The 27119-nt window shown below is 42.7% G+C and overlaps 1 long non-coding RNA gene across 1 annotated transcript; it reads right to left on the bottom strand.

The window, feature by feature from the left end:
* Window positions 1–25319: 25319 nt before the first annotated feature.
* Window positions 25320–26726, bottom strand: LOC110210524 (uncharacterized). Its single transcript, XR_002325113.2, has 2 exons — window positions 26585–26726; window positions 25320–25524 (listed from the first exon to the last, which is right to left on the bottom strand). It is a non-coding gene; the product is annotated as an uncharacterized LOC110210524 (long non-coding RNA).
* Between the last annotated feature and the right edge of the window lie 393 nt (window positions 26727–27119).

Below are 27119 nucleotides of genomic sequence, written 5' to 3'. Positions count from 1 at the left end.
TTTCTTCATTTTATAAATGAGGATACTGACGCTCAAAGAAGTTTCATTATTTGCCCAAGTAGTAAGGAGCAAAGCTGGAATTTAGACACAAGTCTTCTGATTCCAGTGCTCTTTCCACCATTTGGTCTGTCTCCAAGGGACCTGGGCAGGAAAGAGTTAAAAGTATAGTAAGATCCAATGGAAACTGAGGAAGTTTTATGTGTTTTTGTCCCATTAGCTAAAGTAATGGGACAGACTGAATTGGGTGGATGTTGGGTAGCAGAAGGGTAAATTATAATCTGAGGCATTGTGGGTTGGAGGACTGGATGTAATAAGAAAGTTGGGATTAATAATGGAAACAAAGCAAAGACTTAATATATGATAAGAGAAGGGACTTTGAGATGAATAGAAATGAGTGGGCTTCTGAGGAATGAGTAGACTAGAATGGAAGCATAGTAGAAAGTGGGATAGTGTTAGTCATTGGTAGGAAGCTATAGTCCCTTCTTCCCTGGTCAGAACCCACCTGGAGTACCTCTCATTCTGGGCACACATTTTGGGCTATTGAAAAGCTTGAAGATGACTAGGATGGTGAAGGGTCTGGAGATCATGCCAGGGAAAGATCCATTAAAGGAACTGCTTTGTACAAATTTTGTGTTTTGGGATGTTAGGTCGTAGATCTCCAGCTAGGAGGAATCTTGGAGGTCATTTGTCTAGCTCCCTCATTTTACAGCATAAGAAACTGAGAGCCAGTAAGTTAAGTGACTTGCCCACACAGGTAGTAAATTCCAGAGACGAGATTTGAAGCAAGGTCATCTGACTCCAGGACTAATATTTTTTATGTAATTTGTGTGTGTGTGTGTGTGTGTGTGTGTGTGTGTGTGTATAATATATACATACCTGTATATGAATTACTTTTTTATATTATAGTCCTTGAGGGCAGTAACTTTCATTTTTGTCTTTGTATCCCCAAAGCACCTAGCACAGTGCTTTCTGCCACACGGTAGACAATTAATAGAAGCTTGTTGATTGAGAAGAAAGGATTTAGAGGAGACAAGAAAGCTATCTTCCATTATTTGAAGAACTGCCATGCGGAAGAAGGAATAGGCTTGTTCTGCTTGGTCACAATGGGCACAATAGGACCTGTGGGCAGAAATGGTCCCATGAAGGGCTGGCCAACAATAGAATGGGCCTGTAGTGAGATAGTGAGACCTCGCCCCAGGAGGTGTCAAGCAGAGTCTGATGACTGCTAATCAGGTATGTTGTGAAGTTGGCTCTTGCTTCAGGCACTGGTTATCTTACATAATCAATGAGGTCCCTCCCATGATCACTTGGGTTCAAAACCTAACACCAACACTTACTGTGTTACTATGGGCAAATCACTTAACCTTGCTGAGCTTCAGCCACCACATCTTGGACTATAGTGTTATTATTACCAGCCTTACAGGGTCATTATGAGGAAGGTACATTCTAAAGCTATAAACATGTGAACTCTGAGATTCTGTGTTTCTATATATGGACTGGAGAGTCTTGCCAGACCAAATGCATAAAATGCCTTTTGTGCTTGAACTGGACAATTCATATTCAGGGCAGCTGGATATTGGCCCCACTCTTTTCCATCTGCCTTCCTATGCAGACAGGAAGAAGAGTTGGAACAGCTGTAGTGTGTGAGTGTGTGTGTGAGTGAGTGTGTGTGTGTGTGTGTGTGAGAGAGAGAGAGACTACAGAGGAATTAAGAGGGGGGTGAATGAAGGGAGTTCCAGAGTATGTCTCTACATAACTTGTAGGACTCCTTTGCAGGTAACTGCATGCCATAAAAGGATGTGATATTGTCCTACAAGGTTCCTAGCTTCTCTTAGTCATATCTAGCCACAGAGGTGGGGTGGGGGGCAAACTGGGGTCTTAGTCATTCAATAAACACTTATTTGGTGTATGCAAGGGCTTTATGTTGATAACATTAGTCCTTTTGTCAGAGAGCTCACAATTTCTAGAAGGGGAAAAGATATATATATAGAAATTATAGTGATAAAAGGAGAAGGAAATGAGTGGAAAGGAGAGATCCTGATAAAGTGCTGTGGTAAATCCAAGGAGGGAGAGATCCCACCCTCGCTTGGGAGGGTGGGGCCTGTTGTCAGGATAGGCTTCCTGTTGGACTTAACCTCTGAGTTGGGCCTCTAAGGATGGGACTTCAGTGTGATTATTCTAGATTATTCTAGGATCAGAGAATTGGAAGAGACCTCAGTTCAAGCATTTCATTTTAAAGAGGGAAAGAGCTGAGACCCAGGGAAGAGAAAATGACTTGTCCAGTTTCAGTAACAAGTATTACAAGTGGGATTTGAACTCAAGTCTTCTGACTCTGAATCCATTGCCTTCATTCCATTCCTCTACACTGTAAGACCTTAGCATGCACAAAAACAGGGAGGAGAAAGAACAGGATAAGAATGTGGTTCAGTAAATTGTCCAGCCTGGGGAACAGGGAGAGATAAGACTGGAGAGATGTTCTTTGGGTCCCAATTGTTGTGGGTCTTGAGTACCAGAATAAGGAGTTTACACTCTCTTTATAGGCAGCAGAAAATGCCATGTAGCACTAAACCTAATATAGATGGAAAACTTTAATTTATGGGGGAAATTTATAGCTTTGATATTTTAATAATTTAAGAGTTCATGAAAATTACCCAACCTGCTTCTAAAATGGGTGACGATTCCATGGCCAAGATCTGACCATGGGATTAAGTGAGCCACTTTGACCTCAGTTTAACTAAGTTTCTTGCACTTGGGTACAGGCAGTGTAGTATAGTGTTAAGAATGTTGGATTTAAAGTTAGAGGACCAAGATCTAAATCTTGCTATTTACTATCTGTATTACCTTGGCCAAGTAACTTAACTTCTTTGGGCCTCAGTTTCCTCATTTATAAAATGAGCAAGTTGAACAAGGTGACTTCTCAGGTTCCTTCTGTCTCTAAAACTATGATCCCATGATCCTCCTTGCCTGTAATAGAGAAATATGGTAGTGTTGTATTCTCCCTTACATGCGTGAGTTTGCCAGTCTAGAGTGAGAAAAATGATAATATTGAAAATTAATAATAATTATTATTTCAGGGAAGGATCTATAATTTCATCAAAGTGGGGGGGTCCCTCTGCCAAGAAAGATTGTAGCTTATACACATTTGGAAATAGTCCTTTATGAGTTATCTGGCTAGGAACATCTGATTCTTCATGACTCTTTTTTTGAGATTTCCTTGGCAAAGGTGCTGGAGTGGTTTGCCATTTCCTTTCTCCAGCTCATTTTACGGAAGAGGAAACTGAGGCAAACAGTTAAGTGACTTGCCCAAGGTCACACAGTTAGTAAGTGTCTGAGGCCAGAGTTAAACACAAGTCTTCCTGACTCCAGGCCTGGCACTCTATCCATTGTGCCACCGAGCTGCACATAGTTTGGCCCAGGCCAAAGCTACTCAGAGCCTTTTCAGTGTGATAAGGCATTCTAGACCTTGTAATTCAATGGCATAGCCTTCCAGAGCCAGTGTTACCTCCAAGCCATGATGAGGCATTGGAAGAAGACTCTTGATAGATCAGTGGATTTGAGATCTTATCAATGTGGGAGTTCCCTCCATTGATACATATATAGCAACCCTTCTGCCAATCCTCTGTCACTCGTGTCTAGGTCCTCCTGTAAATCCTTCAGAGTGGGTCTACTCACCATTCTGGGATCCTTCCTAGATCAACTGACATTGTGTGGACAACAAAAGAGCATGCCAGGTCAATAGAAACTAACGCCCTCCGTGGCTATATAACCGGGCCATCTTTTTTCTAGTCATCTGTATCTCTGATGACATACTTCATATCCATTGCTCCTGAATAATGCTTCTTTTTCTCCATATTCCCACCTGCTCAGGCTCACTGCTTACCTCTTCATTGCCCTTAAGTGACACTCAACCTCATTTCTTCAGAGATGGCACGTTGCAGTCACTTAATAAATGATTGTCCAATTTTATGGCTTATAGCTGTACAACATCATTGATAGAATATAGATGTTTGGGTTTTTTTTTTAATGGGCCTTTGTTTCAGAGAGAAGTTTAGTCTTTGAAGTTTTGAAGTATTTGAAAGAACTTTGCCATTCCCCAAAGGCTATCCATCCCAGTATATCTTCCATATCATACTTTATCCCTCTTGATCCTTTCAGTAGCTATGAGGAATAACTATGAGGTAAGGAACATCATAGGATCATAGATTTAGAGCCAGAAGAGACCTTAGCAGCCCCTTTATTTTATGGATGAGGAAATTGAGGCCCAGAGAGGTTTAGAGACTTAGCCAGGGCCACACAACTAGTAAGTATCTGAGACTAAGTTTGAACCCAGGTCTTACTGACTCTGAGCCCAGTAGTCTGTCTGCCACTCTATACTGCCTCTCCATGAATTCACCATCTCATCAGTGTGGGTATTGCATGGATATAAATCTCTACTCATTCATGCCTCTTTATCCTAACTCTTGTCCATCCCCTTCAAAAAAAAATAATCCATAAAGAATCAACCCAAAGCACTAAAGGCCATCTTTGGGGTCTTTGAATAAATAATTAATGGTACCAGTTCAGATGAGGAAACTGAGGCAAACAGGGTTAAGTGACTTGCCCAGGGTCACACAACTAGTCAGCGTTTGAAGCCAGATTTGAACTTATGCCTTCCTGACCTAGGCCCAGCACTCTATCCACTGTGCCACCTACCACATATGGGTTATCCATACGTTATTCATCACTATTCCATTATGACTAGCCCTCCTTTTCTTTTCTTTTTTCTTTTTTTTTGCTTTTTGGTGAGGCAGTGGGGGTTAAGTAGCTTGCCCAGGGTCACACAGCTAGTAAGTGTCAAGTGTCTGAGGCCAGATTTGAACTCACGTCCTCCGGACTCCAAGGCCAGAGCTCTATCCACTGCGCCAACTAGCTGCCCCTAGCCCTCCTTTTCCAGACATACAACCTTGATGATGCCTTACATATAACTTGCATGCAAGCCATCACTGGTACCATACCCCATCATGCTACTTACAAACACCAGGTATCTTTTCATTGCCCTTCTGGGCTATCCATAATTTAGAAACTGTGGTATTTCATGATTTGCGTTCATTCGGCATCATGTTAGGGTATTGGTATTGAAAAGGTGGACATTAGTATTGGAGGAATAGGGGGTCAGGAGTGACCATCAAAAGTACTATGCACTGTCCCAAATGCAAGCTGACTTATTCTCCTCCTATTCCATTTTGGGCCCAGACCATTGTCTTACTGCTCTACCTGTCCAAAATCTGTGTACTGATAGATATTGCCTGCCCATCAGCAGCATGTCATAATCTGAGCAATATGCCTTCTTCATTGACTGGCTGTCCTTCTGTGGTTTGCAAGGCTGGTCATTTTTTGAGGTTCTATGGACCGAGCCAAGAAGATCCCAGAGGATTAAGGAGTCTGGTGCACCAACATCTACCAGCTAGAGCAATCAAAGAATCTCATATGTAGGAAATCTGTCTTCTATTTGGATTCTACAGAGGGCATCCGCCATAACACTAGCCAATACTTTTGGTGAGCATCCATCTCCCTGTTTTATTCCTGGACTGATACTTAGAATCAGATAGTTATTGATCTTCTGCGTGACTGCTTCTTTCAAAGAATCATATGATCATGACATATACAGAGTGTCCCAAAAATCTTTGGGCATTTTTAAGGTTTTAATAATAAAAAACTGTCCTAAGACTTTTGGGCCACATTGTATATAGAGAAGCTGTTTTGGTCTGTTGAACCAAATGCTTCCTTGTAATATAGTAAACACAGTGGGCTCTTGTATTTTCTATACCTCTCTGGAAGGAGGGTGACTGAGGATGTAATCTTTTCTGGAAAACCATCTGTGCAAGTCTGCCTGTTCTCATGTTTTCACAACTATATGTGTTATGGGCCATTTTTAATAGAGAAAAAAGTAGGGACATGGCTCAGTGATTGCTTATGTTTCTCACTTACTTGAAAGGGTCTATTACACAGACTATAATAAATAATCTATAATCTTTTCTATTTTTAAAAAATCTTCCCTTTCAGATACCTTGAAAATTGATCCCCGAGTACCTTTAAATTTTGTTACCTCTAGACAAGTTTAGCCTATGTATTATTGGTTAGGTCTAGCCTCTCTTCCAAGGGCAGCTAGATGGTGCAGTGGATAGAGTGCTGGACCTGGAGTCAGGAAGACTTGTCTTCCTGAGTTCAAATCTGGCCTCAGACACTTACTAGCTGTGTGACACTTCACCCTGTTTGCCTCAGTTCCTCATCTATAAAATGAGCTAGAGAAGGATATAGCAAACCACTCCAGTATCTTTGCCAAGAAAACCCCAAAAGGGGTCACAAAGAGTTGGACGCGACTGAAAAACAACTAAACAAAACAAAAGCCTCTTTTCCCTCCTGATCTTAAGTGACATTTCCACTTCCCCAGATAACACTGGGTACCGAGGTATTAATCAAAATAAGGTGCTTCCCTTGTCATCAGTGATAAAAATAGCTATAGAAACACTGCCAAATATGTTCCACTTTGGAATTATTTGTTGTTCTTTTAGTTTCACTTAAAAATGCTCTTGGGGATGTTTTGATTTTTTTGGAGCCTCATGCCAAACTTTCTTTAGTCTCATTTTTTCCTATCCTGCCTCTTTCTGTTTTGTAAGACATTACTGTAGACATAATTTTGAACCATCTTCCTCTATGACATTTTGCAAGTGAGACTGTATTCTCCCTTAGTGGCCACATCTTTGCTTGTATGTGCTGACTGACTAAAGCAGCTTCTAGATTCATTTGGCCTCATTGTTGTGACAGCTTTATACTCTCTAAGAAATGGTGATAATCAGGATCAGTGTCTTTACTTTTATCCATTTCTCTTTTCATCACAGCCAACAACTTGTTTGAATAAATGAGGTTAGAACTCAGGTAGCTGTATGGACTAGTGCAATTTTTTTTTCTAATTTGATGTTGTTTATGATCTTCAGTCTTAACTAATTAGAATGTGTGCTATTATACAGCTATGAGAGGCCTAAGGTATCTATAAACTATTGACGTCTTTGATTTTTTTTCCTGAACTTTGTTTTCAAAACTTTTCTACTATTGTCCCCAGGGTCAACCTTTAATTGAAGAAATCATTTAAGATGATTTTACTTGGTTTCAAGGATTTTGAGTTTTCTTAATGTTTCTTTATTTTTTTATCCTCTGATATGGATGTGGGCACATAAGATACAGTTATTTTCATGGTGGCCTATGTGTGTACCATTGTTATGAGCCCTGCAAGGTAAGATGACCAAATATCCCATGAAATGACATTTCTTATTAACTTTGAATGTCCAATGAAATTAACTCCTTTATTTGCCTCCCTGAGGAAAACCTATCAGTCATCCTTCCCTTTACTTACAACTTCCTCATGTCTTCTGATTGTTCATTGGACAAATATTTCCCATTTAGAGTACCACCAGTTAAATTAATATTTACTACATTAATATATTAATATTACTACAGCTATTATCATCTTCATTTTACAGATGAGAAAGCTGAAACCCAAGAAAGTTGTGACTTACAAAAGTTGTCCAGTTGATGAATGCTAGAGCTGGGATTTGAACATAGATCTAAATCCATTGTTCTTTCCTCTGTACCATAGCTGACTTAAAAAAAAAAAAGTACTGGCTAAAATACAGGGAAAAGCTCTGCCTCAGTCTTTCCCCTAAGATGAGTGATCCTCATGTGTCATAGAAGGGGCCCCTTAGACTAATGTAAGCTGTATGATTTGTGATGGCTAACTGATGAATGAATGAATGTGATGGCTGCTTATGGTCTTTGAAATATGATAAAAATTGGGAAAAGTACAACAGTATTAGAGTTGGATAAAAGTTGTCCTGGCTTTCAAAAAAGCTGAGGTTCACGTCTCTCAATTATAGGTCAAGCAACTTGACTTTGATTCCTGGTAAAATTCTAGAATAAATCATTAAAGGGATGGTTTAGGAGTATTTGGAAAGGGAAGCAGTGATCACTAAGAGTTAGTATGACTTCAGTGAGGAAGAGTTGTGCCTGACTAACAATTTATTTTTTGATAAATAGTGTAAGGTAGATAGTGTAGGAGACTGGAGAAATACCACAGGCATGATATACCTAGATTTCCACAAGGCTTTGTATCCAAGTGGATAAGATAGAGAAATGTGGGCTAGATGATAACTTTGGTGAATTGAAAACTGGTTAAATGACCAGACCCAAAGGTAACTAATGGATCAGTGTCTTGTTGAAAGGATGTCTCTCACAGAGTAGTTGCCCCAGGGATTTGTCGCAAATTCTGTGCATTTTTATCAGTGGATTGGGTGAAGGTTTAGATGGTATATACAGATTTGCAAATGACCCAAGACTTAAAAGCATAGCTAATACAGTGGATGGCCTTAACGGACATACAACTCTAAATCTGTGACACTATGTATAAGTGAGGGTTGAGCTCAGGATAAAGAATGATTGATCTACATTGACTAGACAGATAAAATTTAGTAGGGATAAATGTAAAATCCTACACTTATATCCAAAAAGTCAATTACATGGGGTAGACATGGCTAGACAAAAGTTTGTGTGGAAAAGATCTAAGAGCTTTAGTTAATTTGAAGCACAGCATGAATTAGGAGGGTGACTCAGAAGCCAAAAAAAAGCCAGTGCCATCCACTGTAGGCTAAATTGAGAAGCAGAGCAAAGGAGGTGATAGCCCTGTAGTCCTCTGCCCTAGATAGACCCCATGTGAAGTACTGCATTTGATTCAGGGCCCTAGGACATTTTAGGAAGACATTGACATATTAGATGAGGTCCCAGAGAGGGCAACAAGGTTGGTGAAGGAAAGGGAACCATGGCATACAAGGATCACTTGAAAAAATGGGAGTGTTCAGCCTTGAGAAGAGAAGACTAAGGGGAGATAGAGTAGCTATCTTAAAGTTCTTGAATGGGTATTGTTATAAGGATAGTGTTGTTCTTGGCTCTGAGTACAGAGCCAAGAACAGTGGTTGAGTATTATAAGGAGATGGATTTTAGCTTGTTCTGAGGAAACATTTTCTCACAACCATCCACAAGTGAAATGGATGGCAGAACCATAATCAGGTCTGGGCAACCAGAGCCTTGCCCCCAGGATAATTAGGGTACCTGACAGTCCTGTCTCATAGGTGTTTCTTCCCCTGCCCTCCTCACCCCACTCCCTTGCAAGCAGTAGCAGTCTTTTTCTAGGGGAGGTTTTGTCCCCCATCAACAGCTTAGAAGCCTTGTCCTATCCTAGGTCGGGCTTCATATACCCCCATGGCCACATCTCAGGTAACCCTCTGCTCCTACCCACCACTCTTGCTTGCCTCAGGTTCAAAAATTGTTAGTTACAGCTCTGACAGTAGATAAGGAGCTTCTCAAGTGGTCTTCAAGCAAGTGACAGTCTGAGATGTTCTAAAGGAGATTTCTGTTCAGGTACAAATTAGACTAATTGACTTCTGAAGTCCCTTCCTCCTCTGTGACTGGAATTCTGTGAGTTTATTTTTTAAAATCTGGAGAGGAAGTAGAGTGCCCTCCTGCAGCCAGTGAGTGACTGGGCTGAAGATTCAGGAAGAGCCAAATGCTGTGTGGACTGTAGTCCTTTGCCAGCTCTAAGGGCTCAGCTCTTCTTTAGGGACAGCCCGGATTCCTGGCACTCCTGGCCTCCCTGGACTTGAGCAGGCTCCTCCACCCTTTAAGCCTGGTTTCCTTCCAGATCTGCAAACACAGAGGTCCCTTAGAGCTAAGTGAGTTGGTTCCAAAGGGGGTTGGAGGTGGTGGGAGATACAGGGAGCTCCTGACTCTGGCAGAGTAACCTTGGACAAGTTGTTTCAGTTTCCTCTTGTAAAATAAGAGGGGGTGGACCAGCTGATTTCTAAAGCCCCTTTTAGTTCTGACCTTTTATGTTCAAAAGTCGCCTTCAATGCCAAGATTTTATGTTCCAAATTCCTTTCCAGCTCTAAGGCCCCCTCCAGCTCTGACATTCTGTCTTCTGTGTTCTCTCCCAGCTCTGACATTCTATGTTCTGAGGTCCCTCCCAGTTCTGACATTCTGTGCTCTAAGATCCCTTCCCAACTCTGACATTCTCTGTTCTAAGATTCCTCCCAGTTCTGACATTCTGTGCTCTAAGGCCCCCTCCAGCTCTGATATTTTATCTTCTGTGTTTTCTCCCAGTTCTGACATTCTGTGTTCTGAGAACTGTCACGGCTCTGAAATTCCGTGCTCTGGGGTCCTTCCCACTCTCTCTGACATTCTCTGTTCTGAGGTCCCTCCCGACTCTGACATTCTGTGTTTTAAGGTCCTTCTAGCTCTGAAATTCAGTGTTCCAAGGTTCCTTCCAAAGCTGACGTTCTATGTTCTGAAGTCTTTCCTAGTTCTGACATCCGTTTTTCTATGGAGGTTCCCCCCCTTCTCTAACATCCTGTGTTCTAAAGTTTCCCAGCTCTAACAGTCCTTGCTCTGTGGTTCCCTCCCTCTTTAACATTCTATGTTCTAGGGTCTCTTCCAGCTCTCATATTCTATATTGTTCAGTCCTGTCTGACTCTTCATGACCCCATCTAGAGTTTTCTTGGCAAAGATACTGGAGTGGTTTGCCATTTCCTTCTCCAGTGGATCTATTTTGTCAGGCAATCACAGGTTAAGTGACTTGTCCAGGGTCACACAGCTAGATGTTCAAGGCTGGATTTGAACTCAGGTCTTCCTGACTCCAGGCCCAGTGCTCTATCCACTGAACCACTAGTTGCCTCTGAAGCTTCCTTCTAGCTCAAACATTTTGTGATTTTTTTTTTCTGCATCATCAAAAAATGGGAAGCAACAGGATGGGATGGAAAAAAAGCCCTGTTCTTGAAGTCGGGAAACCTGAGTTCTGGTCTCAGAATTTCTTCTAATTTGCTGTGAGCAAATTAGAGGTCAAGCCAAGGAGTGACATAGTCACTTCTCTCTGGGCCTCACTTTCCTCCCCTATAAAATTAAGGGGGACTGGAAGAGATTGGTCTTCAAAGGCCTTTCCAACTCTACGGTCTCTGAGAGGGGAAAAAAAAAAAGCTCTCTTTACCTCCTGGGTTCCCACTCTCCCCTCCTGAGCACATGAACCCAGGCAACAAATATTTCCTGAGCACCCTCTATATGTAAGGGCCTGTGCTTGGAGCTGTAGGGGAAACATGAAGAAGATACAATCCCTGCCCTTGTAGAGTTCCACAGACTCTTTGAGAGGAAATCAACCATTCAACAAGTAGATATTAAGTGCCTACAGACTCAGGAAATACAGAGCCAAAAATGAAACAATTCCTGTTCTAAGAGTTCACATTCCAGATAACATATACATACATAAATAATAACAAGTAGCATTTAGTAGAGGGAGGAATAAATATGAAGATGTAGCTAACACAAGGCTGTATATACTAAAACACAAAGGAGTAGCATAAACAGCGAGCATTCTAGGATTGTGTCATAGGGTTGTAAATTTACAACTGGGAGATCAGTCAATAAGTGAGCATTCATTAAGCACCTTCTGTGTGCCAGGGTGGTAGGTGATGGGTACACAAAGACAAAAGTGAGACAGCCCCTGCCCTCGGGAGTTTATATTCTAATTAGTAGAGGGACTCTTGGCCAGGGAAGGAAGTTTTTATCTTGGCAGTCACAGAAATTAGGAGTAAAAGGGGAATGATTGCCAAACAGAGGAGTTTCCATTTCATCTCGGGGTCAGTTGAGAGCCATTACATACAGCTCCTGGAGCCAAGGAGTGACATAGTGAAGCCTGTACTTTAGGAATATCAACTTGGAAGCTGTGAAACTGATCAGCAGACAGTTGTAATAGTCTAGGTGAGGGCCAGGACTAGCTAGGGTGGTGACTGTGAGTGAAGACTCGCCTCTCTGGGATCTCAGAGCCCCTGGTGTCTCTGCTCTTCTAGGGCAAGCTTGAATCCCCAGATGAAGGGGAACCTTTGATGGCTCTAGCTTATAGAGTCTAAGGATCTTCGAACTCAAGATCCATCATCAGGCACTGGGGCCAGCTTCCTAGCATTGCTAGTCTATAGCACCTTAAATCTTTCTAGCTTTCACCTGGCTTGGTCAAGGGTGTGGACCTTTGGGTGGAGATGTAGGCCAGGATGGGTTGGCAGAAGTGAGACAACAGAAAGAACACAATACAAGGAGTCAAGCTCTCCCTACCACTAACTTACTGGGTGGCCTTGGTTAGTAATAACTAACAACAATAATAGTAATAATAACTAGTCTTTATATAGTATACTAGTATAATATAGTCTTTATATATAGTCTATATATAGTCTTTAAGATTTATAAAACACTTTGTGTGTTATCATATTTGATCTTCACAGCCATCCTGGGAGGTAGGTGCTATTATCATCCTCATTTTGCAGTTGAAGTAACTGAAGAAAGCAGAGGTTTAAGTGACTTTCCCAGAATCACACAGCTAGTGTCTGAGGCAGGCTTTGAACCCAGGTCTCCCTGACTCCAGGTCCATCACTATCCACTATGCCGGTCTACATTTTGGGCCTTTCTCCCCTGTGTAAAGGAGGCGGCTGGACTATATCAATCCTCTTCCAGTTCTCAGTTGCAGAAATTGGCCCAGGTAGTTGGTGGGCGTGGCTTGGGTGGTGTTTCTGCCTCTCCCTACCCAGTTGGAATCCTGCCCCCGAACCAGACAACTCTACAGCTAATCATTGCACTACTCACTGGGTGTTAAATTTCAAGAGGAGTGGTGCCAACTTGACTGCTTAAAAGTCCAGGAAACAGAGCACCCAATGAAATTAGCATCCCCATTTCCTGAAGGCACATCTTGACCCTGGCAGAGCTCCAAGGTCCGCCCTAGACAGGCAGCCACCCAGGCTGTGGGTGGGCTCCCTCTCCTTCCTGTCTGCTTCTCCTCAGAGGGTCTGTGGTAGCACGCTGGCAGAGACTAGGCGGTTTCTGTGGTATTCTCCCATAGGATTCATCATTTTCATCACTCCCACTTTTATAGCTTATTATAGGGTTTTGTTTTTCTCATGATGAACCTTGTGAGAGTAGTAGTGGGAATGTTGTCAGCTCCCTTTTACAAATGAGAAGACTAAAGTTTGTCTGTGCTTTGCACACAGTAGGTGTTTGGCTTCCCCAAGATCATGGTAATGGTCCATTTGTTCGCTGTGGTGTGGTGGAAAGAGTGCTGAACTTGGAATCATAAGCCATGAGTTCTAATTCTAGCCTTGAAACTTACTTCTTGGTGATGGTGGTGGTGGTTGTGGTTGAGTCATTTCAGTTGTGTCTGACTCTCCATGACCCCATGTGAGGTTTTCTTGGCAAAGATCCTGGGGTGATTTGCTATTACCTTCTCCAGTTCATTTTACAGATAAGGAAACTGGGGCAAACAGGGTGAAGTGACTTGTCCAGGTTCACATAGCTATTAAGTGTCTGATGCCATATTTGAACTCAGGTCTTCCTGACTACAGGCTCAGAGCTCTATCTACTGTGCCACCTCTAGCTGCCCCTTACTTCTCAGACAAATCACTTAATCACTGGGTCTCAGTTTCATCAGTAAAATGGAGATTTGATGACTTGACTCTTGAATGCCCTCCCTGTGAGATTACCTTCCACTTCTGTAGTATGTTTGTAGTATGCCTGCCTCAGTTTCCTCAACTATAAAATGAGTATCATAATAGCCCCTGTCTCAAGGTTCTTGGGAATACAGAATGAGATAAAGCATGTAGAATGCTCTTGCCTGGCGCCTGGCACTAAATAGATAAATGTTTGTTCCCTTGCTCTTCCCCTTCTTCTTCCCTTTACCCATTATAATGTGAGCTTCTTGAAGGCAGAGACCAAGTTTTATCATTTTTTTGGTATCCTCAATGCTTAGCTCACTGCCTAGCATATAATAATCACTTAAATACTTGTTGATTGACTGACTGACTAGTTCTCTGATACCATGACTCAGAATTGTCCAACAGAAAAATAATTGCTAGATTTAGAGACAGAGGATCTGAGTTTGAATCTCTGTTCTATTCTTTACTACCTCTATGATTTAGACTAGTTCTTTATCCTCTCCCTCAGTTTCCCCATCCTGAAAATTAAGGAATTGAACTCACTGATCCCTAATTCAGGCTCTAAGTCAATGAGCCATTGCCTCACAGAGAGCAGTTCACCTGGTCATAGCTTATTGATGAGAAAGGCTGCGGTGATGCAGTAAGCCAGGCAACACATGGCATTGCTGCTGCCCACGAGCTTTTTGCTCTGGTTCCCTAACATTCTGTAGCAAAAACAAGGTCGAGTAAGGAGCTCTTCCCCTCTGCAAGGCCTGCACGCTCACCTGAGCAGCTCCTCAGCGTTAGCGCCTGTGCTCTTCTGTAATCAAGAGAATAGCACTATCGTAGAATACTAGAACCCAGCTCTAGAGCTGGAAGGGCCTTCGAGGTCATCTAGGCCAACCCTTCTTCAACAGAGGAAACTGTGCCCCAAGAGGTTCAGTGATTTCCCCACATTCTCACAAGTAGTAAGTGGCAGAACTAGGTTTTGAACTCAGGTCCCATAACTTTTTCCACTATGACCATTTCACCTTTCACAGATGCAGCAATCTAGGGTAAGCAGATACCAGGCAACTTTCCATATATCAGTTCTAACTAGTAATGATAATATCTGATATCGAATAATAAGAAGCTGATGTTTATAGAATGCTTTAATATTTACAAAGCATTATCAGACAAAGCAAATGCGTTATTTGAGCATCACATCAGTCCTACCAAGCAGAAGTATTATCATCCCAAAGGGGATCATTATATGTAAGGTGATATAGTGGATAGAGTGCTAGGCCTAGAGTCAGGAAAACCTAAGTTCAGATTCAGCCTTAGACACTAGCTCTGCAGCCTAGGACAGATCACTTAGCTGCTATTTGCCTCAGTTTCCTCAGCTGTAAAATGGGGATAATAATAGCACTTACCTCACACGGTTGTTGTAAGAATCAAATGAGATATATTTGTAAAGCTTAGCATGGTGCCTGGCACATAGTAGGCACTTCTAAATGCTTGCTATTATTACTATTATTATATTTGTAAAGCACTTAGCACAGTGCCTGGTACATAGTAAGCGCTATATAAATGCTATTGTTATCGTTGCTATTATTATACTTATAAAGCACTTACCACAATGACTGGCACATGGTAGGTATTCTATAAATGTTACTATAATAATGATTATTATCATATTTGTAAATCACTTAGCACAATGCCTGGTAGGTGCTATATAAATGCTTGCTATTATTATTGTTATTATCGTATTTGTAAAGCACTTAGGACAGTACCTGGCACATAGTTTATAATATATACAGGTTCAAATATATGTTTGTTCTCTTCCTCCCTTCATTTTACAAATGAAGAAATTAAGGCTTAGAGGACTTAAGTGACTGTCCATGATTATTACATAGCTAGTAAGTTTCAGAGCAAGGTGAGACTAAAAACCCAGGTCTCCCTGACTCCAAGTATGGTGCTAGATTTGCTTAGCTAAGTAAGGCAGCTAAGGATGCACACAAAGGTTGCCACAATTTGTTCAGTCCTTATGGATTCCTCATTAACTCTAGCTAGCTCTTATGTACTTTAGCCCCTCCCTCCTCCCCAGCCCCCACCTTTGGAGGAAGGGCTCTAATGTCATCAGCCTTCCTGAGTCACACAACTTTTAAGTGGTTGAAACAACCGGGAATGTCTACAGTTTAAGAGAGACATAATGATTATTTAATTCATTTATCATGTATTATTTGGTATTAGAGCATTAAGATTACAGAGCTCAATGGGATCATGCCTTCCTCAATTTAAAGATGAGGACATTGAGGCCCCGAGGCAGGAAGTGACTTGGTGAGCCTGGGTTGCAGGTAAGCAGCAGAGCTGGGAGTCTTCTGACTGCAAATCTAGCATTTTTTCTACTCCATCACTTTGTATATGTCATGGTCCCCTCCCAGACCATCACTTCCACAAGTTCAGGAAATTTGTTCTTCATTTATACTTTACATTTTTTCCTAGCCTCTAGCAGTGTTTGGCACACTATGGGTGCTCAGTAGACATTTATGGATTTGCATTGTATTGAATTGGAGAAGAAAAGACAGTGGATGGAAGACATGATTGCTATCTTTAAGTATCTAAAAAGTTGTCATCTAAAAGATAGATTTTGACTTGTTCTGGGGCAAAAGTTATGGGGAAGTAGATTTCAATTCAATAACAGGAAGACCTTTCTAATCATTTGTTGTTCAGTCATGTCTGACTCTTCATGACCCCATTTGGGGTTTTCTTGGCAAAGATATTGGAGTGGTTTGCCATTTTCTTCTCCAGCTTATTTTATAGATGAGGAAACTGAGGTAAACAGGGTTAAGTGACTGGCCCAAGGTCATACAGCAGGTAAGGGTCTGTGGTTGATTTGAACTCAGGTCTTCCTGACTCCAGGCTCAGTACTGTATCCACTGCAGCACCTAGCTGCCCCACTTCTAACAATTAGAACTGTCTAAAGGTAGAATGGATTGACTCAGAAAATAATGAGTTTTTGGTCACCGTTGGTGTTCATATGGGGACCGGATGAGCACTTGCTGGAGAGGCAACTAAGTGGTGCCATAGTGCACAGAGGGCTGGACTTGTAGTCAGGAAGACCTAAGTTCAAATCCAGCCTCAGATACTTAACTAGCTGTTGGTCTCAGTTTCCTCATCTGTAAAATGGGGACAGTAAGACCTATCTCCTAGGATTGTTGTGAGGATAAAATGAGACAATATTCGTAAAACACTTTGCACACTTTAAAGCACTGTACAAACGCAAGTAATGATGATGACAACGATGATGGTGATTCTATAGAGATGATTCCCATTCTGGTATTCGGTCATGGCCAACTCTTTGTGGACTCCATTGTCCATGGGGTTTTCCTGGCAAAGATACTGAAATGGTTTGTCATTTACTTCTCCATTTTTAGGCAGGGGCTAATTGACTTGCCCAGGGTCACACAGCTAGTAAGTCTCTCAGGTCAAATTTGAATTCTGGTCTTTCTGCTCCAGGCCCAGTGCTATCCACTGTGCCACCTAGTCAAACCTCCCTGTCGCCACCCAATTTTGATATGTGTTGGGTTAAATGGCTTCTAAGATCATAAGTTCTAGAGGAGGAGGAGACCACTCCCATCCCCCTACACATACACACACACACACACACACACACCTCAAAGAAAGGTTGTGTGATCTGCTTCAGCTTATACAAGTAAGAAGTATCAGAGATGGGATTTGAACCTAGATTGTCTGACTCCATAACTAACTTCTCCTCCCTCTCCTTCCCATTGTACCATAATGACTCCTTCCCTTTTGACTTTGGGAGTCTATGAACCAGTAGGTTATTAGGCCCATAAATTTAGAGCTAGATGAGACCATTACATTTTAATATAAATTACATATTTTATGAAAAATAGCCATTTTCCAAAACAAAAAAAAATTAGTGAAAAGAATGGCATTGTTTTACAAATGTTTTGCAAATCTCTTTAATGTGTGGCCTAATAGAAGACAGCTGAATTCTCAGATCTGCTTCTTTATTCAATCTGTTATAATGTGTCACTTTGGTTAAAGTATATGAAGAAACTCTGACCTCACACAGAGTATGTAGTTGAAAAGGAGAAGAGTATTTTAATAGGCAAACAATGTCTTGGTATTATTATAAAAATAGTTTTGACATGAGGACCCCCTAAAAGGGTTGCAGCAACCCCTAGGGGTCCATAGACCACACTTTGAGAACAACTGTCTTAGGTTGAAGGATTCCTGATATAATAATAAATGACGTGAATGGCTTTGCATATGTTCCTTCATTTGAACTTCTCATAACCAGCCTGTGAGGTCAATAATAGAGGTGTCATATCTGACAAAGGCAGCTAGGTGAAGCAGTGGATAGAACATTGGACCTGGAATCAGGAAGACTTGAATTCAGACACTTACAAGCTATGTGACCTTGGGCAAGTCACTTCACTGCTATCTGCCTCAGTTTCCTCCTCTGTAAAATGAGGATGATAATAGCACCAACCTCAAAGGGTTATTGTGAGCATTAAATGATATATATTTGTAGTAAAGTGCTTAGGACAGTGTCTAGCATTCAGTTGGTGCTTAATAAATGCTTGTTTCCTTTCTTTCATTTTACAGGTAAGGAAACTTAGATTCAGAAAATTAAGGGCCTTGCCCACAATTACACAGCTAGTAAGTAAAAGGCAGAATTTCAGGCCACATCTAACACTCTGACCACTATGCCTCACTTGTATAAAGGCAGGATTACAATAACATTGCTGCTTTATTTAATTTTTAACAAAATTAGATTACTTTTGTTTGAAGAATTTCACAATATTCAGGACATAAATGATTAGACCTTGGGAGTATATTAACCAATGATATATTTTTTTATTATTGTTGTTATTTGTTATTGTTGGCAAGTGGCTTATGTTCCTCATAGCCTGGGGAAGCTTAATGTAGAACAGCACATAAAGATTCATCACCATCACCCTGAATCTGCTGTTAGCTTATGCTCTTCCTAAAATGTAGTATGTGACCCACTGTCACCCTGAACCTCAGTTTTCCTATCTGTAGACTGACAGAGTTCGACTAGATCGAGGCTTCTCAGCTCAGGGTGCATGTACTGTTTTTTGTTTGGTTTTTTTTTTACTTTGATAACTGTATTTCAGAATAATTGGTTTCCATGGTAATCTCGTGTGTCTCACTTGATGATGTTAAAAGCAATGCTCTGAAAAGAGTCCACAGGCTTCACTAGACTGCAGGGGCATCCATTACACACACACACACACACACACACACACACACACACACACACACACACACACTCACTCACTCTCTCTCTCTCTCTCTCTCTCTCTCTGTAAAAGTCCCCTCCAATTCCAACATTCTATATTCTGAGCTCTCTTCCAGCATTAACAGCCACATCTTCTGTGTTCTAAGATCCCTTCCAGCTCTAACATTCTATGTTCTAGGGGCCTTTCTGGTTAATCAGTTAGTCGACAAACATTTATGTAATGCTTACTATGTACCAGGCACTGTGTTGAGGGTGAGGTGTAGAAATAAGCATTTATATGGCATTAAGTGCCAGGCACTGTGCAGGGGATTAGTTGGGGGTGAGAAGTAAAAATAAGCATTTATATACCACCTGCTATGTGACAGGCACTGTGCTAAGCTCATTTGAGAATAAAAATACAAGCAAAAAGAAAGACAGTCCTTGTCCTTGTGGAGTTTACATTCTAACAGGGAAAGACAACACATAAAAAGAAACTGAGAAGGAGCAGGGTGGGAGAGGGTGGATGATATGATGGAGTAGTTCAAATATTATAATTATATATGTGTGTATATGTATATGTGTATACATATGTGTGTACATATATATACACACACACACAATATAAAAATAACCAAATTACACTGGTGAGAAATGAAGAGATGACGGTCCTGGGCTCTTTATATTCTAAGGTCCCTCCCAGTTCTGACATTCTATGTTCCATGGTCCTTTCCTGTTTTAACATTCTATTTTCTAATTCCTCCTTCAAGCTCTGATAGGTCTATGTTCTGGGATGTCTTGTGATTCTTACATTCTGTTAAATGATCCTTTCCAGTTCTAACATTTCCTTTTCATAGAACCATAGATTTAGAGCTGGAAAGTCCCTTAGAGGCCTTCTGATTTCACTCCCTTATTTTGCCGACAAGGACCTGAGGTCCAGAGAGGTTATATACGACTTGCCCAAGGTCACACAGGTAGTAAGTTGTGGTTGTGATTTGCCCTTTGTTCTTGAAGAGGACTATGACATCAGGGAGGTGATGTCATGACTTGCAATTGAATTGGATTTTAGTGAGGGAGGGCTGTGCAAAGTCACCAGCCTCACTCCTCCACAGCCATCTGAGTCCAGTGGCCAGATATAGATCAGGACAATTGGAGATGGCCCCAGCAGTAGGTGACAAACCCAAGATGGAAAACCATGCCTTATGGCTCCACATCTGATACGCTTATCACTGCATTGCCTCTCTATTTTCTGTGTCCTAATATTTTATGTACCAAGTTACTTTATAGCTATTTCATTCTGTGTCCTAAGATACATTCTGTCCCTAACATTCTGTGATTCTACAAATCTTTTTGGATGCAATTTATTTTTGGAAGCCGTATTATGTCATAAATCATGAGGCCCTGGCCTTCCCCTCCCCCCTACCATGATCATGTCTCCATTCCGAACACAACGGTTTCTAACCTCATCGTGGTTCCTCTTACCACTTTAGGCCCTGAATGCCCTTAGGAATTTCTTTCTCATGCCTTCCATTCTTTTATCCTTTTCTCTAATCCTGCCCCCAGCCTCTCCCCCTTCCTGAGAAACTAAAAGGATTATTACTTCCCTGTTCATCCTCAGGCTCTACGGGTACTTCACGTGTTCTCTCTTACCCTTCTCTCCCTTCTTCACATTTGTACAGCTTCCCACTGTTACTCCCACCCACAAAAGCTTATAAGCTTGTAAGGAAAGGATCAAGGGATTTTATTCATTAATTCAGCTCCTCCACTTTTGCTTCTCACACTTCCTTAAATCTTTAGCTCTTAGGTCCCTTTTGTCCTCGATGATGCCTCTTTTGTACTTTCCTTTACCCCATAGATCAATTTTCCTCTTTTTTAAAAAAATAATAACCTATAAAACCTGAGGGCATTCATTTTACTTTCTTAGTCTTTTCTTGTTAATCCTGCTTATTCTTTTCTTGTGCTTCTGTAGTTTGGGGTATTTGCAAGTCAACTAATCTGTTCAGCTGCTTTTTTATTTCTTTCTTTCTTTCTTTCTTTATTTTTTGCGGGTAGGTGGCACATTGGATAGACAGCTGGGCCTGGAGTCAGAAAGAACTGAGTTCAAATCTAGCCTTGTACCCTTATTAGCTGTGTGACCCTGGGCAAGTCACTTAACCCTGTTTGCCTCAGTTTCCTCATCTGTAAAATGAGATAGAAAAGGAGGCCACATATGGCCGTCTAGGTCCTCAAGGGCCATTCTTTGACAGAAATCAAACAGATTTGTTCTATGAAGTTTGGATTCTGTCAAAGGGCCACACTTGAGGACTTAGAGGGCCACATGTGGCTTTGAGGCCACAAGTTCCTCACACCTGATCTAGACCCCTACTTATTAACCGGTTCTAGCTTACTTGTGCTTACTAGTTAGAGCTAGGGGACTGTACATATTAAGCATTGCTGATGTTGATCTGTATTAATAGGATTTAGTGAGGTTCGGATTCGCTCCTATAAATGACACTTTCCAATGCACCAGAAAATAATAGGAAATAGATAATTTATTTAGAAGAAGCAAAGCACAGATAGTTTGAATTTGCATAGAAAGCATAAATAATAAGAACAATCAATAATATAGCACCGATCAAGAGAGTCGGTAATGGAAGAGAATACATCACCAATTCAAGGGAACCTCCAAAATCAATCAACGGCTGGGAGCCCCGTTGCAGCCAGTACAAACTTGAATTGTGTAAAGATTTTCCCGGGCGAAGCGTCCTTCCCGCGGGTGAGGCTCAGCGGGCTTACAGGACGCAGTGTTTTTATATTGTTCTAAACAAAGAAGGCTTGGGGCCAAGAACCCCTTTTTGATGCTTGCGCTATTCATGGTTTGTCCAATACACATCTGACCTTAGCCACGCTCCCATCCGCCTGAGGCTTGGTATTTTGTTTTTTTGATAACATCACGTCTCACAAGGAGAGGAGCCAACCCTCCATGTCAACGTGACCTAGGAATGGCTAGTTCCTGGAATGCTAGGCCAAGAACACTCAGGAGATATGGAACGGTCATGACCGAGATTTGAACTGAACCTATTTATTTGAGTGATCTTATTAATTTAAAGGGGAATTTCCAATTTCCATTTCATGATCTATGAGGTTTGTGTTGAGGTTCTGTATGCTTATGGTATTTTGCTGTAATTACTCTATATCTGGCATATAATTCCTTTCTTTTGGGGTCTGGGGTTTGAAAGAAGTTTGAAGGAAACAACTCTTGACATCTTGCTGGTGGCATCTGCCTCTGTCATCTTGTCAATTGTATGACACCCAGAGTCATCGACAGCCTCTAAATGTGCCAAGGCAAGGGCATGCCCAAACCTTCACAGGGTAAGCAAGAAGCCCCTGAATTCCATTCTTTTCAGCCAACTGAAGCCCAGATTCATGGATAATACTATAATAATAATAAATAACCACGTTTCTATAGGACTTTAAAGTCTAGAAAATGCTTCCCTCACAACACCCTCCAGGATCAGCAGGGTAGTCTTATCAAGACTGTCAGATGAGACAGCACATGGAGGGGTAAGAGCTAGCAGGCTTAGTGCCAGAGCCAGAACCTAAGACCAGGTCTTTGACTCCAGGGTTCTTCAGCAGCCAGCATGCTCACCCAAGAGTCTCGTGCACACATGCCACACAGCAAGCTGAAAACCGTGCCAAGAAGGGATGCCACCACCCGCTTTCTCACATCCCCTTCTGAATTTCTGCCCAGAAGGGAACAGCTGGGATGGTGATGCTGTTAACACCAAGGGCTTGGGTGGGAAGAGAGGGGATTAGCAGCACACTGCCCTAAGGAGGCTCCCTCAATCCCAAACATCCCACAGATGCAAAGGAAACTGAGATGCTTTAGGAACAGGTGCACAAGATTGGTGCTAGCTCTTATTCCACCAATCACAGAGCTCCTGTGCCTCTGCTTGTCTGCCCAGTTACAAGAGGGGCTCCTTGGACAAAGGAATTTCAACTCTGGGTTAGGTTACAAGGGGACAGATTTAAGCTTAATGTAAGGAAGCAGTGCCGATCAGTCACAGCTGCCCTGAGATGGAGTGGGAAGAAATGAGCTCCCTGTCACCAGAAGGATTCAAGCAGAGGCCACAGGTGGAATAGACAGGGTTCTCTCACTGGGTACAAGGTTGGAGTAGACCATAGGAAGGAGCCCTAGAGGCCATCCAGGTCAGCCCTTTTCCAACCAAGAAACCCTTTTACAACATCCCAACCAGCTCTGCCTGAAGTACCCTGTGACGGGGAACTCACTACCTCCTACATAGCCCGTTTTACTTGCAGACAGCTGTGACTCATAGGAAGTTGCTTTTCACATCAAGCCTCAGGCTACTGTCCTGTACCTCCCACCTCTTATTCACAAGTCTTCTTTAGGATATACCTCTTTTACTTTTGATTCTGGGACCCAGGTCTTCCTACTTCACATCCAGGCCTCTTTGCCTATCTTGAAAACCCCAGTACCTTCCCTCTGTTATTTCCCCTTTTATCCTGTATATAGCTTGCATTGTATGTATGTGTTTGTATATTGTCTCTCCCGTTAGAGGACAGGGACTGTCTTTTGCCTCTTTTTTGTATTCCCAGAACTTAGCACAGTGCATGGCACATAGTAGGTGTTTAATAAATGTTTGCCGATTGATTGATCCCAGACACCTGAATGGGCCAGAGATCCTATCAATCATCCAATCCAGTCCCTTCTAGAAAAGAAGGGGAACGAGTCTTTATTGAGTGCCTACTATGTGCCAGGCACTGTGCTAATCACTTTACAAACATTATCTCATTTGATCCTCACAACAACAGTTGGAGGTAGGTGTTAGTATTATCCCCATTTTACAGATGAGGAAACTGAGGCAGGTAGAAGTTAAGTGACGTGCCCAGGATCACACAGCTGGTCTGTACCTAAGGCTGAATTTGAACTCAGGTCTTCTGACTCCAGGCCCAGCACTCTGTCCGGTATCTGGGGTTGTCAGACACTTCTTAGTTGCTGATGCCAGTGTTGTGCAAGCCAATAAGACAGGCAGACAGAAAGAAGTAGAGATTGTAGGATTTAGAGCTGAAAAGGACCATAGACCATCTACTGCAGTCTTCCATTTTACAAAGGGAGAAACTGAGGACCAAAGTGGGGAAGGGCCCTAGGGCATAATTCTGCACTTACAGGGGAGAGTCAAACCCAGATCCTCTAACTGAAATCCCATGCCTTTTCTCCTATACCCCACTGGGGTAGGCTAGGCCAGACTCAGGTAGGTGCCCTGGTAGTTTAGGTTTGGTGGTTGAATGAAATGAGACACTCATAGATGATTTAACACAGTTAACAAAAAGAGGTTTACTTAGCCGTAGCAGTGGAGACACCACGTTGATTCTGCTGAGGACGGTTTGTTGGTGCTGATCATGCTGTCGGGCCACAATCAGGGCTCCTTCTGGCCCTTTGTAGTCAGGCAATGAGGGGACAAGAGTCAGTCCTCCTGGTCAGTCAGGTCTTAAGGACAAGAAGGAGCCTAAGCTGCATGAAGTAAGGCCTTAGGAAAAGCTAGCCCAGCCTACAAGGCAGGGCCCTAGGCGTCATTTCTCCTATCACATACACTAAGGTAGAATGAGAGGCAATGTTCTCCCCAACACTCTTAAACCTAGCATTGTTGCTTGTCCTTCCTTCTTGAAGAGGACCATTGACCTCAGGAGCATGATGTCTTGACTTACAAGCGAATTAGATTTAAGTGAGGCAGGGCTGTGCAAAGTCATCAGCCTTCCTCCCTCCTAAATACAAGATCCAGGAAGCTCAGAGTCTCCTCCCTCCCAGAACAGATTTCCAAACCAGGTCCTGCTTTTTAAAAGCTTTTTTAACACATGAATTATTAAGATACATTTGTGTACTGTGTCCAGTGGGGAAGAAGTGAGAGTCAGGACACTTCAGCTCTGGTCTTGGCTCCAGGACTGACTTTCTAGATGACCTTGGGTGGGTCACTTAACCTATTAGTTTAGCTCTATGAAAAATGGCGATGGAACTTGGCCCATAATTATTGCCCCGACCTGCAGGGCCAGTATACGTGGGGGGTCGAGGAGGACCCTGGCTGAAGGGAATGGGTGAAAAGGAGGAGTGAGACCAAAAGGATGGTAGGCAAGGTCTAATTTTATTTTTGAGCGTTCCAAGCTTATATAGGGCAAAAGCGGGGAGGGGCAAAAGAAAATGGCCTCCGGACTTTCCAGGGCGGTGTGGCAACATTTGCGGTTAGTACATCTGTTGACGAAACGTTATGGTACGGTTTGTCCCGGAACAAGCTGCTTGGGGTTGGTGTTCACGGGGTTAGGGGCCCACTACCAGGTGCTGGCCTCCAACATGTCCCCCTTTTTATTTAAAATAGCAGGTGAGAGGCCTGTCTTAGGCTATGAGGTCGGCCTCCATGTTCAAAGCGCATTAGTGGCAGTGGTCCCTGTCTTAGGCTAAGCGAGGGGTCCCCACGATGTAACCCATCATGGCCTCACTCTATTCCCGTCATGGGGAAACAACTGCAGCCGCGCTGATCTTTTTGAACATGGGACCTCAATATTCCCGTCATGGGCTCTCTCACAGCTGCCAGATCACTTTTTATCCTTAATATTTCTCCACCACCGCGAGCAGCGAGATTCCGGATGCACGAGCTTCGAGAACTGGAGACCCTCTTCCATGGTATCAGTAGGATCTTCTGACGAAGCAAGTTGGTGGTAATGGATATTGACGGTGTTTTTAAGAGAAGCCTCAATCTGCGTCTTAATGAAAGAGGTTAGTCTGGTAAAGGCCCAAGGTCCAAAAGAAAAAGTAGGAGGAGACCAATTAAAGGTCCAAGAAGAGGGAGGAGGTATGGGAGGACTCCATTCAAGCCACTCCAGAGGGGATTTTCAAAAAGTTTTTGCGTCTTTCAATCAGATCCTCTTGCAGTTTTTTGATTTTATCCCGCACTATCCCAGATTTATTTGCATAGAAGCAACATTTTTCTTGTAGGGCTAAGCAAATTCCCCCTTGTTCTGCCGTGAGTAAATCTAGGCCCCTCCTATTCTGAAGAACGACTCCCGCCAGGGAGTCAATTTGGTCTTGAAGGTCATTTATCGTCCCCGAGAGGGTTTGCACATCATTAAGAAATTGATGGGATAGTTTTGTATATGAATCAACAGCAACTCCTATGCCGGCAGAGCCGGTAGCGAGTGCCCCTGTAATCCCAAGGCCAACAAGGAGGGGGATAAATGCAACAGCCCTCTTGGGTCTTCCAGTAATATAATCAAAACTGGGCAGTGGGACAGGCTCATCTCCCGGAATGATGTCGATATCAGGGAGGATTGAAATTTGTGTGCAGAGTCCTGTCCAATTCTGGGGGAGGCAGAGTAGGCCATATTTCCCCCACAGGCGAAAAGTTGTCCCGGCAGGGGACAGAGAGGTTCCTGTGAGGTATAGTTTTTGACTTCAGAGCAATTAGCAAAGGTAGCAACCAACATCAATATCAGCAGTGGAATTCTGAAATGGGGCTTGGATACAAGGAGAGGGGCGGAGACCAACAGGTTGTACCTTAAAAGGTGGACTAAGTGTGCAATTTGTGGATGTGGAGCCATTTGGACATCAAAGCTATGGGCATAGGTGTGCCAAGGGCCATACACAGCCAGCAATCGGCAGCCAAATCAGGGTTAGAGTAATTAAGGGCCTTAAGTGTTGCTTCAAGGATTTCTGAAGTTTGGACATCTAGGTCCGTTCCCCGGGGTTTGGGCAGTGCAAGTGGATGGTAATGGATGGGGGGTACATACTCTTAATTATTTCATTTATTCGTTCCCTAACCTCATGTTCCCTAATTTGGTCTGTAGGGCCACCCCCATCAGAGATATGGACAGGTGCATGAAGGGGCCAACAGACATTTTTTCCAATATTTTCTTTGACAGGAAGCCTGAGCATACTTATTGGTACTTCCACGTAGGCCTTGGCTAGTTATCGCCCAGTCCCCTCCTGTGCCACCATATTCTCTTTCCTGTATTGTAGTAAGATAGACTGTTCCTGAGCTGCCACTGCACTGCTGGGTAGAACTATAGCATGTGGAGTGCAAGGCCTCAAGGTAGTTGCAATCACTGGGGCAAGGCCCGGGCTGGCCACCATTCGGAGGGATAACTCGGGGCTTCCTTACGCATTCCCACTTGGGTTTGGAGACGCCCGTGATAGAATGACGGTAGGCGAGGTAGGCTGTCTTTTCCCCGCAGTCCACTTCTTGCGTGTAGGTGGCGGGACGGACAGTGAACGCCCCCGCCGCAGTCACAAGGGCTTCCAAAGAGGGCACGGCTGAGCGCTACTGGGTCAGGAGATTGAAAACCACCGTGGCTCC

This window comes from Phascolarctos cinereus, unplaced genomic scaffold, assembly GCF_003287225.1.
Source record: "Phascolarctos cinereus isolate Bilbo 61053 unplaced genomic scaffold, phaCin_HiC Scaffold_726;HRSCAF=1367, whole genome shotgun sequence".
Taxonomy (NCBI): domain Eukaryota; kingdom Metazoa; phylum Chordata; class Mammalia; order Diprotodontia; family Phascolarctidae; genus Phascolarctos; species Phascolarctos cinereus.
This window is presented reverse-complemented; position numbering and strand designations above follow the sequence as displayed.